Raw genomic sequence first — 12229 nt, 5'->3', positions numbered from 1 at the left:
TTCCCTCATAAATGCAGCCTGGCGCGCGCGCTCGTTTGGGAACCGCCCCCTGCCCCTTTTCTTCCCCAGGGGAGAAAGCAAAGGGCTGCGCGCGCGCCCAGGCAACCCCAGCCCTGTCTACTCAGGAGTCGTGCATGAATTCAGTCCGCCTCGCGCCCAAGTGTGTAGGCTCGCAGCCTAAAACTGCAGTCCCCACGCACCTGGGAGTAAGCCTCGTTGAATTGAATAGTCAATGATTCAATGATCAGGGTAAGAAGAAGAATTATTATTATTTATGATTTATACCCCACCCATCTGGCTGGGTTTCCCCAGCCACGCTGGGTGGCTCCCAACAAAATACTAAAAACAAAAAAACCAAACATTAAATACTTCTCAAGTTGTCCCTTGGGCTGTATACATGATGTATGTTTAAATAATAAATCAATTTCCCCTTTCCCAAGTACAGTATGTTGGGAACTGTAGCTTATCCATCAGAGCTACAACTCCCAACAACCTTTCCAAACTACAGTTCCCAAGATTATTATTCTTTGTGTGTGCGGTGGGGGAGATTTTATTTAGTTATGTGGCGCTTGATTCCTGGCGACTGTCCTTTAAGGGTGCTGGCAATTGTAACTGTGAGGCAATATAACTCTGTTTTCCAGGACTCTTGGCGACGTCATGTACTTTAAATGTATGGTGTGGATGTATCCATAACATTTAATTGGGGAGGGGGGGATATGCTAGAAATGAGTATCTCTAGGTAAGATTATGGCAATGTGTTAGGCATGGCCTGCCTCTGAAAATGTTCAAAAACTTCAGCTGTTGCAGCTAGTTCACTCCATCTTCTTCACAATGTAGACAGTTGCTGGGAAGCGTAAGTCAGGAGACTGCTGTTGTGCTTGTGGGCTTCCTGTGGGCAACTGCTTGACCACATTTCTATGGCACCTTGAGAAGAACAAAATCTATATCCTCCCCCTTCAACTATTGGGGAAAAGTTACAATTACGTGTACATTTTGCCTTTATCCCAACACATGGATGGCCCTTAAGACATTTTGAAAATCCTATTATGTCAAGCAACCTGGAGGCTGGAAGACCAGCAGTGCCTGGTCCCTGCCAAACAATAAAACAGTGCACTGTCCACTGAACTATGAGCCATGGTTAACGTTAGCTATGATGTACTGAAACAACCCAAGTTCATTAACCATGGTTTGCAGTTGGCTTGCTTCAATAGACCATGGCTGCACTAAGCACACAGCACGTCCAGGTCCAGACATAACAAATCATTATCCACTGAAAATCAAAGCAAAAGCTTCTAATAATCTCATACTGCAGAAAGAGAAGAGAGTTGGGTGTCCATGAGCCCAACACTAACGCTCACAATACCAGGCAACAGTTAAATGTGAATGCAGCCACATTCTGAATGGTTAAGGCAAAGTTAAAGACTTGACTTCTTCTTTAGTCTTCCAGAAAAGCTTGTTAGGATACAGAGTTGTCCCAAAACCATATTGAAAGCATCTTAAGAGTATAGCATTTTGTAAGATAATTAAAGACAAATGTGTGCCTAAGGAAAGGTGGAATCTATAATGTCAACTTAATTAAAATTCTGTACATACTTTAAGCAGCTCTTTAGAGTTTCATGTGAACAACTAGGTGCAGTAACATAACCACCATATATACAGTGGTGCCTCGCAAGACGAAAATAATCCGTTCCGCGAGTCTCTTCATCTAGTGGTTTTTTCGTCTTGCGAAGCAACCCTATTAGCGGATTAGCGCTATTAGCGGTTTAGCGGATTAGCGGCTATTAAAGGCTTAGCGGCTAAAAGGCTATTAGCGGCTTAGAAAAAGGGGGGGGGGAAGCGAAAAAAAAATGGCAAGACTCGCAAGACTTTTTCGTCTTGCGAAGCAAGCCCATAGGGAAATTCATCTAGCGAAGCAACGCAAAAACGGAAAACCCTTTCGTCTAGCGGGTTTTTCGTCTTGCGAGGCATTCGTCTTGTGGGGCACCACTGTATATACCAGCCATTTCATTTTGGGTTGCGATTCTTGTCCAGTTTCAAAAATTATAATGGGCACATCCTGTGGTATACATGTTCATAAAAATCCAGGAATATTTAAACACCTTAAAGAAGAGTCCAGTATCATCTGTCTCCAGCCTTAACATTCATTTTCATTTCGGAGGCCCTTACTGGGTCAACCTACTCCATTTAAGAGAAATGGAGTACCATTTTAAGTACTTTGCACAAAAATACTGTTAAATAAATAGTCGGTACCATAGAATATAAAACAGTTGCACCTCCCACCCACCCCCCAAAGTAAATATGAAAAACTGAATCCTCTTATTTGGAATTTTGATCAAGCTTTACTGGGAACTGCTTTGAAATACTCCTCCACTGCAATGGCGGCAATTCCTCCATACCAATTCTGAAGCCAGACATGTTCAATGTTCATTTTCATAAAGAACCATTCATAATTGGGAGGCCATTTTCTCATTGCTGGGTGCCTGGAAGAACAAAAGGGAGCCAAACAGGTTAGAATAAGGCAGGTCCAGAAGGCTTCTTCCAGCCAATGGTTCCTAGAATTCTTTGGAAATAATGTGTTTCAACACTAGCAGTAATTGCTATCCTTTAGGACAGCAAATATTTAAGCCCAAATATGTGCATGGCACAAACAACAAAAGAAACCCTAAACGTTCAGGGATGAATCCAGACTTTGTAATACTTAAGAGTAGTCCCGCTGAAAACTGTGAGACGTAGGAGTGTGTTTATCTTTGACATTTCCGCTTGTCCTTCCTGCTGCTTTGCCCCGGGGAAAACCTGCTGTTTACTGCTGAATTGGAGCAAATGTCAATCAGGTTTTCTGTGGACTGGCGTTTGTTCCAATTCAGCGGCAAACAGTGGGTTTGCCTGGGGAAAGCAGTGGGACAAGCAGAAAACCTCACAGACCCATTCTTTTTAAAAGCACAGGACAGGTGGAAGCACTATGTATTACTAAGGGAGCAATCCAAACCCAAGGTTTGCCAGGATGAGTGGCGTTTGGAGAGGTGGCTCTCTAGCTAATGCCCCTAATCAGCTGTAGATACGCCACTGTAAGTCCTCCATTCTGGCTCAGCTGAACCAAGGCCAGGGTGCGTCCTGAAAAAGGGGTGTTATGGGTTATGGGGAGGCAAGAGGAGACTTACTCCTGTTCCAAACTCTTTCAGTTCAGCCGTGGGACCCAGCAACCCAACGGAAACTACAGTGGTAAAAAAGGTTGGTGTAAGTAAAACTCTGCTTTAAAACTATTTAAAACTATTGTTTTTCCTTACAGGCTCAGACCGGCTCAAGCTAGCGGTAGCCCCACTCTTGAACTGAGTATGCCATAGGGGTAAATTACACACGACACAAATTACCCTGGCATAAATTACCCTTGCTTTCTGTTGTTTGGGTTGCTCTGTTGGGCTGCAATACTAGCTACGCTTACCCGAGAGTAAGTGCCACTAAATTCAATAGGACTTAGTTCTGCGTCCTGACATGTGTAGTAGGATTGTGATGTTGTGCCAGCTAGTGTACTGTCGAGCATTCCCTGGCATAAATTACCCTTGCTTTCTGTTGTTTGGGTTGCTCTGTTGGGCTGCAATACTAGCTACGCTTACCCGGGAGTAAGTGCCACTAAATTCAATAGGACTTAGTTCTGCGTCCTGACATGTGTAGTAGGATTGTGATGTTGTGCCAGCTAGTGTACTGTCGAGCATTCCCTCACATTAACCTTGGACATTATTCAATCAATGCTAAAGCATCTTTAAAACCCATGGATTTCAAATACGAGAGTTAAGCACTGACCATAAGGATTTACAAGTACTTAAAAAGTGCCTGGGAGGAACCCAGGTTTTCAATTAACATTTGGCTCTTGCTAGCAGATGCGTTAGGGAGAAGTTCCGTTCTGGGGGTGGGAGACAATGCTCATGTATTATTCCTTCAGTTCTTGGTCCAGATGCCTTATTTTATTTCACCCCCACCCCTCCTGTTAGCACAGTAACATTAGATTCATACAGACCTAGAAAACAATGCTTGCTTGGCAAATTCCATTTCTTCCAGAGGCACCGTCACCATCTGCCCTGTAAGAATAAGTCTGACACACCGTGGATCATCAGGGTCAACGATTGTTTTTCTGTAAGCAAAGAAAAGTGTTTATGCTATATGGCAGCTTAAAGATTAACTAATTTATTATGGCGTAAACCAGTCTTTGCTAACATGGCACCTTCCATGTGGACTACAATTCCCATCAATCCCAGCCAGGAGTACCTTGTACTGGCTAGAGCTGATGGGAGTTGTAGTCCACAAATTCTGGAGGGCACTCTGGTTGGTGAAGCTTTAGTGGACTACAGGCCATTTGTTCAAAAGTTGTGTTACTGCACTTCAGAACTTGTACCTGCAGATCTACATGTGTTAACTTCATATGTAAACTTAAACAGTCTTCAAAATATGGACCAGACCGTACCAGTTTATTGTGAAGGGCAGATATTACACATTTCTGTTATGAGTGATATAGGTATGGGTGTCAGAGGCAATAATATAAGGGCGAATGAAGACGTCTGTATCCTGTCTCACAGAAGGCAATGATTCTCAACAAAATTCCATTATCTGTTATAAAAAAAAATAGGGAACCATTGAGACACACAAACAGATGCCCACGTCAAATATTAACCAGCATTGTATTCTCAAAAAGAAGGTATGGATACAAACCATTTGTTTTTAACACTATCACAACCCTTGCTGAAATAAAGTAGTTTTATTAATGTTTGGTACAAAGAGGTATTGCTATGCTGATCCCCTAAAGATTCAGGTTATCTGTCCTACTATAACAAATTTATACTAAACTCTTTGCTGCTCTTTATGTAAGAACAACATCAACGATTGGGTAACATATAGCAATACCAGCAAAGGAAGTCACAACAGGTTCAGTAGAACTAATACCAGTTTCTATTTATTGTTCGTTTCTACTTTTATCCCACACGCTTTGGAAGGTGATTACCTATTATGTAGGCATAAATCAAAATCGCATTGTGTTTATTGGGGAGGGGTGTTATTAGATTGTTGTTTTTATTTTGAGTATGTATTTTGTTGTTTTATATTTTGCTTTTATTCTGCAACCCGCCCTGAGACCTCCGGTTATAAGGCGGTATATAAATTCAGTAAATAATAATACACATGAATAAACTTGCATAGGACCGCATCCTTAACTTTGCAGATTTGAAAAGCTGCTCACAGCAATATATTTCTGAGTAATAAGAAAATGGAATTAATTTCCCCTCACTTGAACTATGCTTGGTTCAGGCTGCCATTCTAGGCACACTTTCTTGCGAGTAAGCCCCGCTGAATGCATGTTGCACTGTATTCAATATATCATATAAGAAGATGACTCTAGCAAATCTGATTTAGGGAGCTGCAGCCTGTGTGCAATAAAAGCTGTCATTCACAAACCATATATTCTGGATTAGTTTCTCTATTGTTCGTACAATTCCAGCTGAAATTTATGCGAGTTCTCCAGATTAAATGCTTTGTGCACTGCATCCCAAATCTGCAGGTCCAACCTCCCGCAGCACTTCACTATTAGCATACCTACAAGTAATAGCGTACTGCTTCCGTCTGTCTAGAATAGCTTGTTTTTCTCCTATGTTCTACCTCTTTAGGCAGCTGTAATGTACCTGTTTTATGAACAGCATTTAGTTTACCAGTGGAGAGAAATAAGCTTGTACTAAATTCTCATAGACCGCTAGAACCCATTGTGGTGCCCTTGAAAAGATGTTCGATCTTCCATCACCTTGATGGCTTAGGTTGATGGGAGTTGTAGTCCAAAAGCATCTGGAGTCACCAGGTTGGATACTACTGTCACAGGGCACATGTAAGAGGTGTTTCAGTATTATCCAGGTCTTTGGCTAATTCAACAGTCTGTGGTCTTTTGAATGATGAAGGGCGGGGGGACATTGTTTTTGCTTGTTACTATGTTATGTATTAGGGACGCGGGTGGTGCTGTGGGTTAAACCACAGAGCCTAGGACTTGCCGATCAGAAGGTCAGCGGTTCGAATCCCCGCGACGGGGTGAGCTCGCGTTGCTCGGTCCCTGCTCCTGCCAACCTAGCAGTTCAAAAGCACGTCAAAGTGCAAGTAGATAAATAGGTATCGCTCTGGCGGGAAGGTAAACGGCGTTTCTGTGCGCTGCTCTGGTTCGCCAGAAGCGGCTTAGGCATGCTGGCCACATGACCCAGAAGCTGTACGCCGGCTCCCTCGGCCAGTAATGCGAGATGAGCGCCGCAACTCTAGAGTCGGCCATGACTGGACCTAATGGTCAGGGGTCCCTTTACCTTTACCTTATGTATTTTTGTGCTTTTATATTGTAAACCGCCCTGTGGTCGTCGGATGAAGGGCGGTATAGAAATTTAGTTAATAATAATAATAGTAACAACAACAACAACAGTCCTTATGCTTAAACTAGGGTGCTTCCGGTAATAACAGGTAACCTGTTATTGGGCATTCATCCCAGTTTGATTGCAGGGAGGTTAGATTACATTAGCCAATTATTGAGCATGCATTCTGAATTTGCAGAGGTGGTGGATGGGGGGAGTTACACAACATTGCTTCAAGCAAGTGTTATCCCACATTTTGCAATGCCTTTCCCCAACTCTGCCCTTATCACATGGGGGGGCGGGGGCAGTGGCAGGGAGGGAACCGGTTTGTTGTGCACACCCTTCAAATCAGCTTTAGTTGCCAACCTGAATGCGGCTGGGATGCTATTGTGAATCTGCACCTGAAAAGGCAACAGCCTGGAAGTGCCCCCAGTTTTAAAGCATAATCCTAGATGTATCTTCTCAGAAGTAAGACCTGCTCAGTTCAGTGGGGCTTACTCTCAGGTTACAAAATGGCAGCCTAAGCATCTGGATAAATTCCAGATTGTGAAGAAACGCAAACAAAACAGTTGTGCAATTCTAGGTGGAGGATGTGTTGAAAAGCATTGTTTCTTTTCCACCTACTTATTCCTCTTCTTTCACACATGTGAATTCCCAGTTTGAGAATGACTCAGGAAAGGAGCATGTCAACCTGCTTATTAAAGTCTGTGCCTACACGAGAGTCCTGTCAACATCAAATTTATTAGTGTCTGCTGGAGTTTCACTGAATGTTTCACCTGATCATTCATAGCTGTCATGAAACAGTTCGAAGGTTATTTATGCTGGTGTACTATAACAGACCTCAGCATGGAGGGCTGCGCCAATAAAAGTGGCCCATGAATCTCTGCATTCCTTTCTAGGCCATGTTCTTCTACTCCCCACAACTAGGTCCCTCTCAAGGTTGACATTCCCAGAATTTTTGGGGAGAAACCATGATAGCTCAGTTTCAAAATTTGCACTGATGTCCTGGAAAATACAAGGCAAGCAAATGGACGGGCACGGATTGTCATGCAAGCTACAACCTGAAATTCCTTCTTTTACACAACTTTTGCATACACTTGCGGCAGGCCGAAAACCAGCAGTGTGGCAATGCAAAAGGAAAACATGGTGGTAGCTCTCACCAACAAATGGCTCAGTCAGAGAGATTAGGAAAAGGATCAGATATTGGAGTGTTATATCAAATAATTATATACGAGTCCCCAAGAGAGTAGGGCTAAAGAATGGTGTATTAGTTCAGTATCCTAGTTCAAATTTCCCTCTAGTCAGCAGACCGACTCCCAAGCCATCTGATGGCAGCCCTGTATAGGGAGGTTTTTTAATGTTTTATGATGTTTTTATATATGTTGGAAGCTGCCTAGAGTGGCTGGGGCAAGTCAGTCAGATGGGCAGGGTAGAAATAGTAAAAATCTTCCTCTTGTTGTTGTTGTTGAATAAAGGTAAAGGGACCCCTGACTATTAGGTCCAGTCGTGGCCGACTCTGGAGTTGCGGTGCTCATCTCGCTTTACTGGCCGAGGGAGCCGGTGTACAGCTTCTGGGTCATGTGGCCAGCATGCTTAAGCCGCTTCTGGCGAACCAGAGCAGCGCACGGAAACGCCGTTTACCTTCCTGCCAGAGCGATACCTATTTATCTACTTGCACTTTGACGTGCTTTTGAACTGCTAGGTTGGCAGGAGCAGGGACCGAGCAACAGGAGCTCACCCCGTCGCGGGGATTCGAACCGCTGACCTTCTGATCGGCAAGTCCTAGGCTCTGTGGTTTAACCCACAGCACCAACCGTGTCCCATTTGTTCAGTATCCTAGCTCAAATTTCCCTCTAGTTAGCAGACCAACACCCAAACCATCTGATGGCAGCCCTGTATAGGGATGTTTTTTAATGTTTTATGATGTTTATATTTATGTTGGAAGCTGCCTACAATGGCTGGGGCAAGCCAGTCAGATGGGCGAGGTAGAAATAGTAAATTTGTTGTTGTTGTTGTTGTTGTTGTTGAATAGGACGTCCTTATTTTCATCAGAGAAATGTTGGAAGGTATGCTGATAGCATAGGGAGCAGGAAGTTAGCTCCTAGTTTGAGCCTTTTGAAACACTCCTGTGGAATTTTTTGTCCTACAATTTTTCTTTTCCCATTTAGCCTCTTATGGGTTCAGACCCAGTGCTAAGCAATCTTCACTCCGAAATAGTTCAGCATATGTGGAGAAACAATGGCTGGCATGATATGGGTGTCTTCAAACATGACTCAGCTTGATGCAAACTGCAGCTAATTTATCAGAAACCCACATCACATTCATTTTATGTTTTGAAAAGCACAAATGCATACCTTACATGCATCCTCTGCGGCCCATAAATCGTAACACACCCTTAAAGGATATGAGCTAGTAAGCATGTATTACCTTTACTAATCTGTGTGGTACGGACATCAAACTAAATCTCACTTGAAAGCAAAATTCATAATCTGAAAAGCTTCTCTTGATCTTTGGCTTTATGCTTCCGGGCACTGTTAACTTCCTTGCTGCTGCAGCTTTTGCGATAAAGAGCTTTCTCTTTCTTAAACACACACCACACTTCAAAGCTCTGAGTTAAAATTCCAATAGCTTCTAAAAATGAGATGCCTGCACTTGATTGAATTCCCTTTTCTAGTTGAGTTCACATCCACTTGCATGCTGCAGACGGAATTGTTAAAGAGTTTTGAATCTACTTGTTTCTTCATCTGCTAATTTCTCCTTGTTGCTACGTGCTAAGATTTCCTCATATGCACCCTCTGAACAGGTGGCAGTTGTCTGACAGCAATGATCACCTATTTGGGCAGAAGACGGACTCTGGATTCCGTTCCTGCCATATGCCCCGAGGCATTATGTGCACTTTCAAAGCTGACTGCAACACACCAGGAAACAGAGTATCCTGGAGGCTGTGGTGATGCTGGGGGTATGTACCACCACATAATCAATTTTGACAAACTATATCATCCTGGTTATTTTGAAAAAGTTGGTATAAGACATTAGCACTTGAAGAAAAACCAGCACCTCTGTCCTACGGTGAATCTGAATAAGCTCTGGAAACCTGTTAGTGAGCAGACGAGGCTCAACTATGCAAAAAAATCAGGCGGGATTAGTTCCAGTTATTGATGTTGTATGCTCGGGTTACTACCAAGTCCTGGCATGAGGAAACTGCCCAGACAGCCTGTAATAGTGAAAGCAGAATTTTTCAGCAGAAAGGCAGAAGAGGAGATCAAAGAAGCCGGTGTGTTAGTGGCGTAAAGAGTTTTTGTATGTATCCAGGCATAAATAAACACAATTTCAGATGTGCATTGAAAAATAAAATGTTATATATATACAGTACATACACATGTAAAATGTTGGGTTTCTAATCAGGTGGCATGACAACTAGATCCAGGCACATGGAACCAACTATAATCTGGATGTTTTTTCTAAAGAAATCCAGCTTTGGGAAAGGAGGGGTTTGAGCAGAGAAGGGAGTGCTCCATTACTTTCCCATTGGCTGCTGTTGACACTCCCAACTACTTTTCCACCTTGCCCTCACAGCATTCTAGATGTGTGTTTGCTCTTGAAAGCATGCCTTTGGCATGCTGTCTGGTGAGAGCAGCTGAGGAAATGACTTGGGGAAGGAAAACTGCAGGTGGAGAAAGGGTCAAGACAGTCCTTCCCTTTACGATCGCTTGTCCCCCAACCTGCTCAGCACTTGTCGCATGACGGAATGGGTGAGTTAGGGCCCATCTGGGCCTATAAAACCCAGGCTGAGCAATTGGTCATGGTCAAGCTGCTCTCATTTGGCTTCTTGCCTTCTGGTTCTGGGTACTTGTCAGAGCTCGCTTTGCCTCCAGGCCTCAAAACCAGACGGGTGGGTGCATGGACCCAATCTGTGTCGATGACAGCACACACAACCCCGGGGTGCTCCATGTGTATATTTTATTTGCTCTGAGATCAAACATATAGTCCCTCTGGGGCTAGACCAGAACGTCTTCACTTAAATAAGACAGCTGTGAAGTGCTCTGCTTCAAACGCAAACAACTTTCTTAAATGTTAACAAAATGGCATAAGTATGGATGTGGATTTCTTGGTACTTGTCAACATAAGTGACGTCCCAGACACCATCTGGTAGGTTACACTTAGAATATACAAACTTGGGAGTTGGAAAACACCTTTTCTCAGCAAACAACAGCAATACAACTCATTTCAGCTTGAGCACTGGGAAAGTCCAACATCCGCACGCTACAAGAAAATGTGAATCTCCCACAGCAAATGAGTAAACAGCACCATATTTGTTGTGATTTAAGCTGAAAAGAGCCTTCATGTTAAGTAACACAACCACCTAATGCTCTCATAATCATTGTACCTGCAGATATCTCCTTCTGCCTCTGGCAATGTCAGGGAAGCAACGGAATTTTTCATCAGATCAGCTACTGTGTTGTCCTTTGGAGTCACATAAAAAAAAGGAATTCCAGTGCTATTGTCTGTGGGGCCATCGCTAATAGATAAGCAATTCCCAAACGGTGCTCCCCGGATCTGAAAAATTCCAAGTAAGCTGTGCTTAGAAAGCGTTGCAAATGTCTTCTACATAGATGCTTGCCAGAAATTAAAAGAACCAATGTAGTATATTCAGTTCTACTTCCCTGACTACCAATGGTTTGTACTTCATTAAATTAGATTTGTTGTTCAGAATTGATAACATACACATACATACAGTATATCTCTCTCAAATGCTCAGGCAGAAATATATTTAAAAACTTGTGCATGCACACGAAAGCTTATACCAAGAACAAACTTAGTTGGTCTCTAAGGTGCTACTGGACAATTTTATTATTTTTTTTTAATATTTCGACTTCGTCAGACCAACACAGCTACCTACCTGAATCTAGAACCTTGCTCAGGTAGATCGTTCACCTACTTACTCACCTTTTCAGGTTAAACCAGACCTAATTAAAAAAAACAAAACCAGGCACTTTACAGAAATAATTTTAAAAGGTGTAGATATAGGTAGGTAGCCGTGTTGGTCTGCTGTAGTCGAAACAAAATAAAAAAAATCCTTCCAGTAGCACCTTAGAGACCAACTAAGTTTGTTATTGGTATGAGTTTTCGTTTGCATGCATCAGGTATCTGAAGAAGTGTGCATGCACACGAAAGCTCATACCAATAACAAACTTAGTTGGTCTCTAAGGTGCTACTGGAAGTATTTTTTTATTTTGTTAAAAAGGTGTTTGTACTGCAAATAATAATACACCCTCTTTAATAATAAAAAATGATGTTTCTCCATGAATCACTAAGGCTTGTGGCGATTTTATAAAACTGAATATATATACTGTAAAGATTCATATTGCTTTGAGGACTGTAATTCTGTGAAGATGGCCTAGAGATTCTAACACAGAATTCTGAGCATTCTCACCTAACTATATTTCACATGATTCACTTGGGAAAGCAATGAATGTCAGTTAAAAAAATTAATAAGAGAAGATTTTTATCCTGCTTTTCCACTGTGCAATGCCTAAGGCAGCTCACAAAACCCCCCACAAATTCTTCAAAACAATTTAGTAGAAAATAGAAATTTGCAGCGCAAATACTCCTTTGTGTGTGCATCTCATACATAACGTGCTATTTCTTATATATCTAAATGAAATTTGTCTTCCACATAAGCAATGAAGAAGAAACATTTCAGATTAGTAATGCACTGCAATCAATTTTAAAAATCTGACAGGTGTTGCTCAGAGATATATTAATAATCTTACATCGTCAATGCTCATTTTTTAAAAATGCAATTCATAGCAAACGTGTTAACCCATTATTTAGAAATCTGATGGAAAATTATGCTTTTTTGTAAC

The 12229-nt window shown here is 42.3% G+C and overlaps 1 protein-coding gene across 2 annotated transcripts in view; it reads right to left on the bottom strand.

The window, feature by feature from the left end:
• Positions 1 to 10749: 10749 nt before the first annotated feature.
• The window catches only part of RFX8 (regulatory factor X8), a 30745-nt gene continuing 29265 nt past the window's right edge, over positions 10750 to 12229 (bottom strand). For both annotated transcript variants that reach the window (XM_081198407.1, XM_081198408.1), the window contains one exon: positions 10750 to 10919. The gene's annotated coding sequence lies outside the window, so the exon portion shown is untranslated. The remainder of the gene's footprint in view (positions 10920 to 12229) is intronic.

The sequence above is a fragment of the Podarcis bocagei genome, assembly GCF_964188305.1.
Source record: "Podarcis bocagei genome assembly, chromosome: 6".
NCBI classification, from domain to species: domain Eukaryota; kingdom Metazoa; phylum Chordata; class Lepidosauria; order Squamata; family Lacertidae; genus Podarcis; species Podarcis bocagei.
Note: the sequence above shows the minus strand (reverse complement) of the source record. Positions and strands in the feature narration are given on the sequence as shown.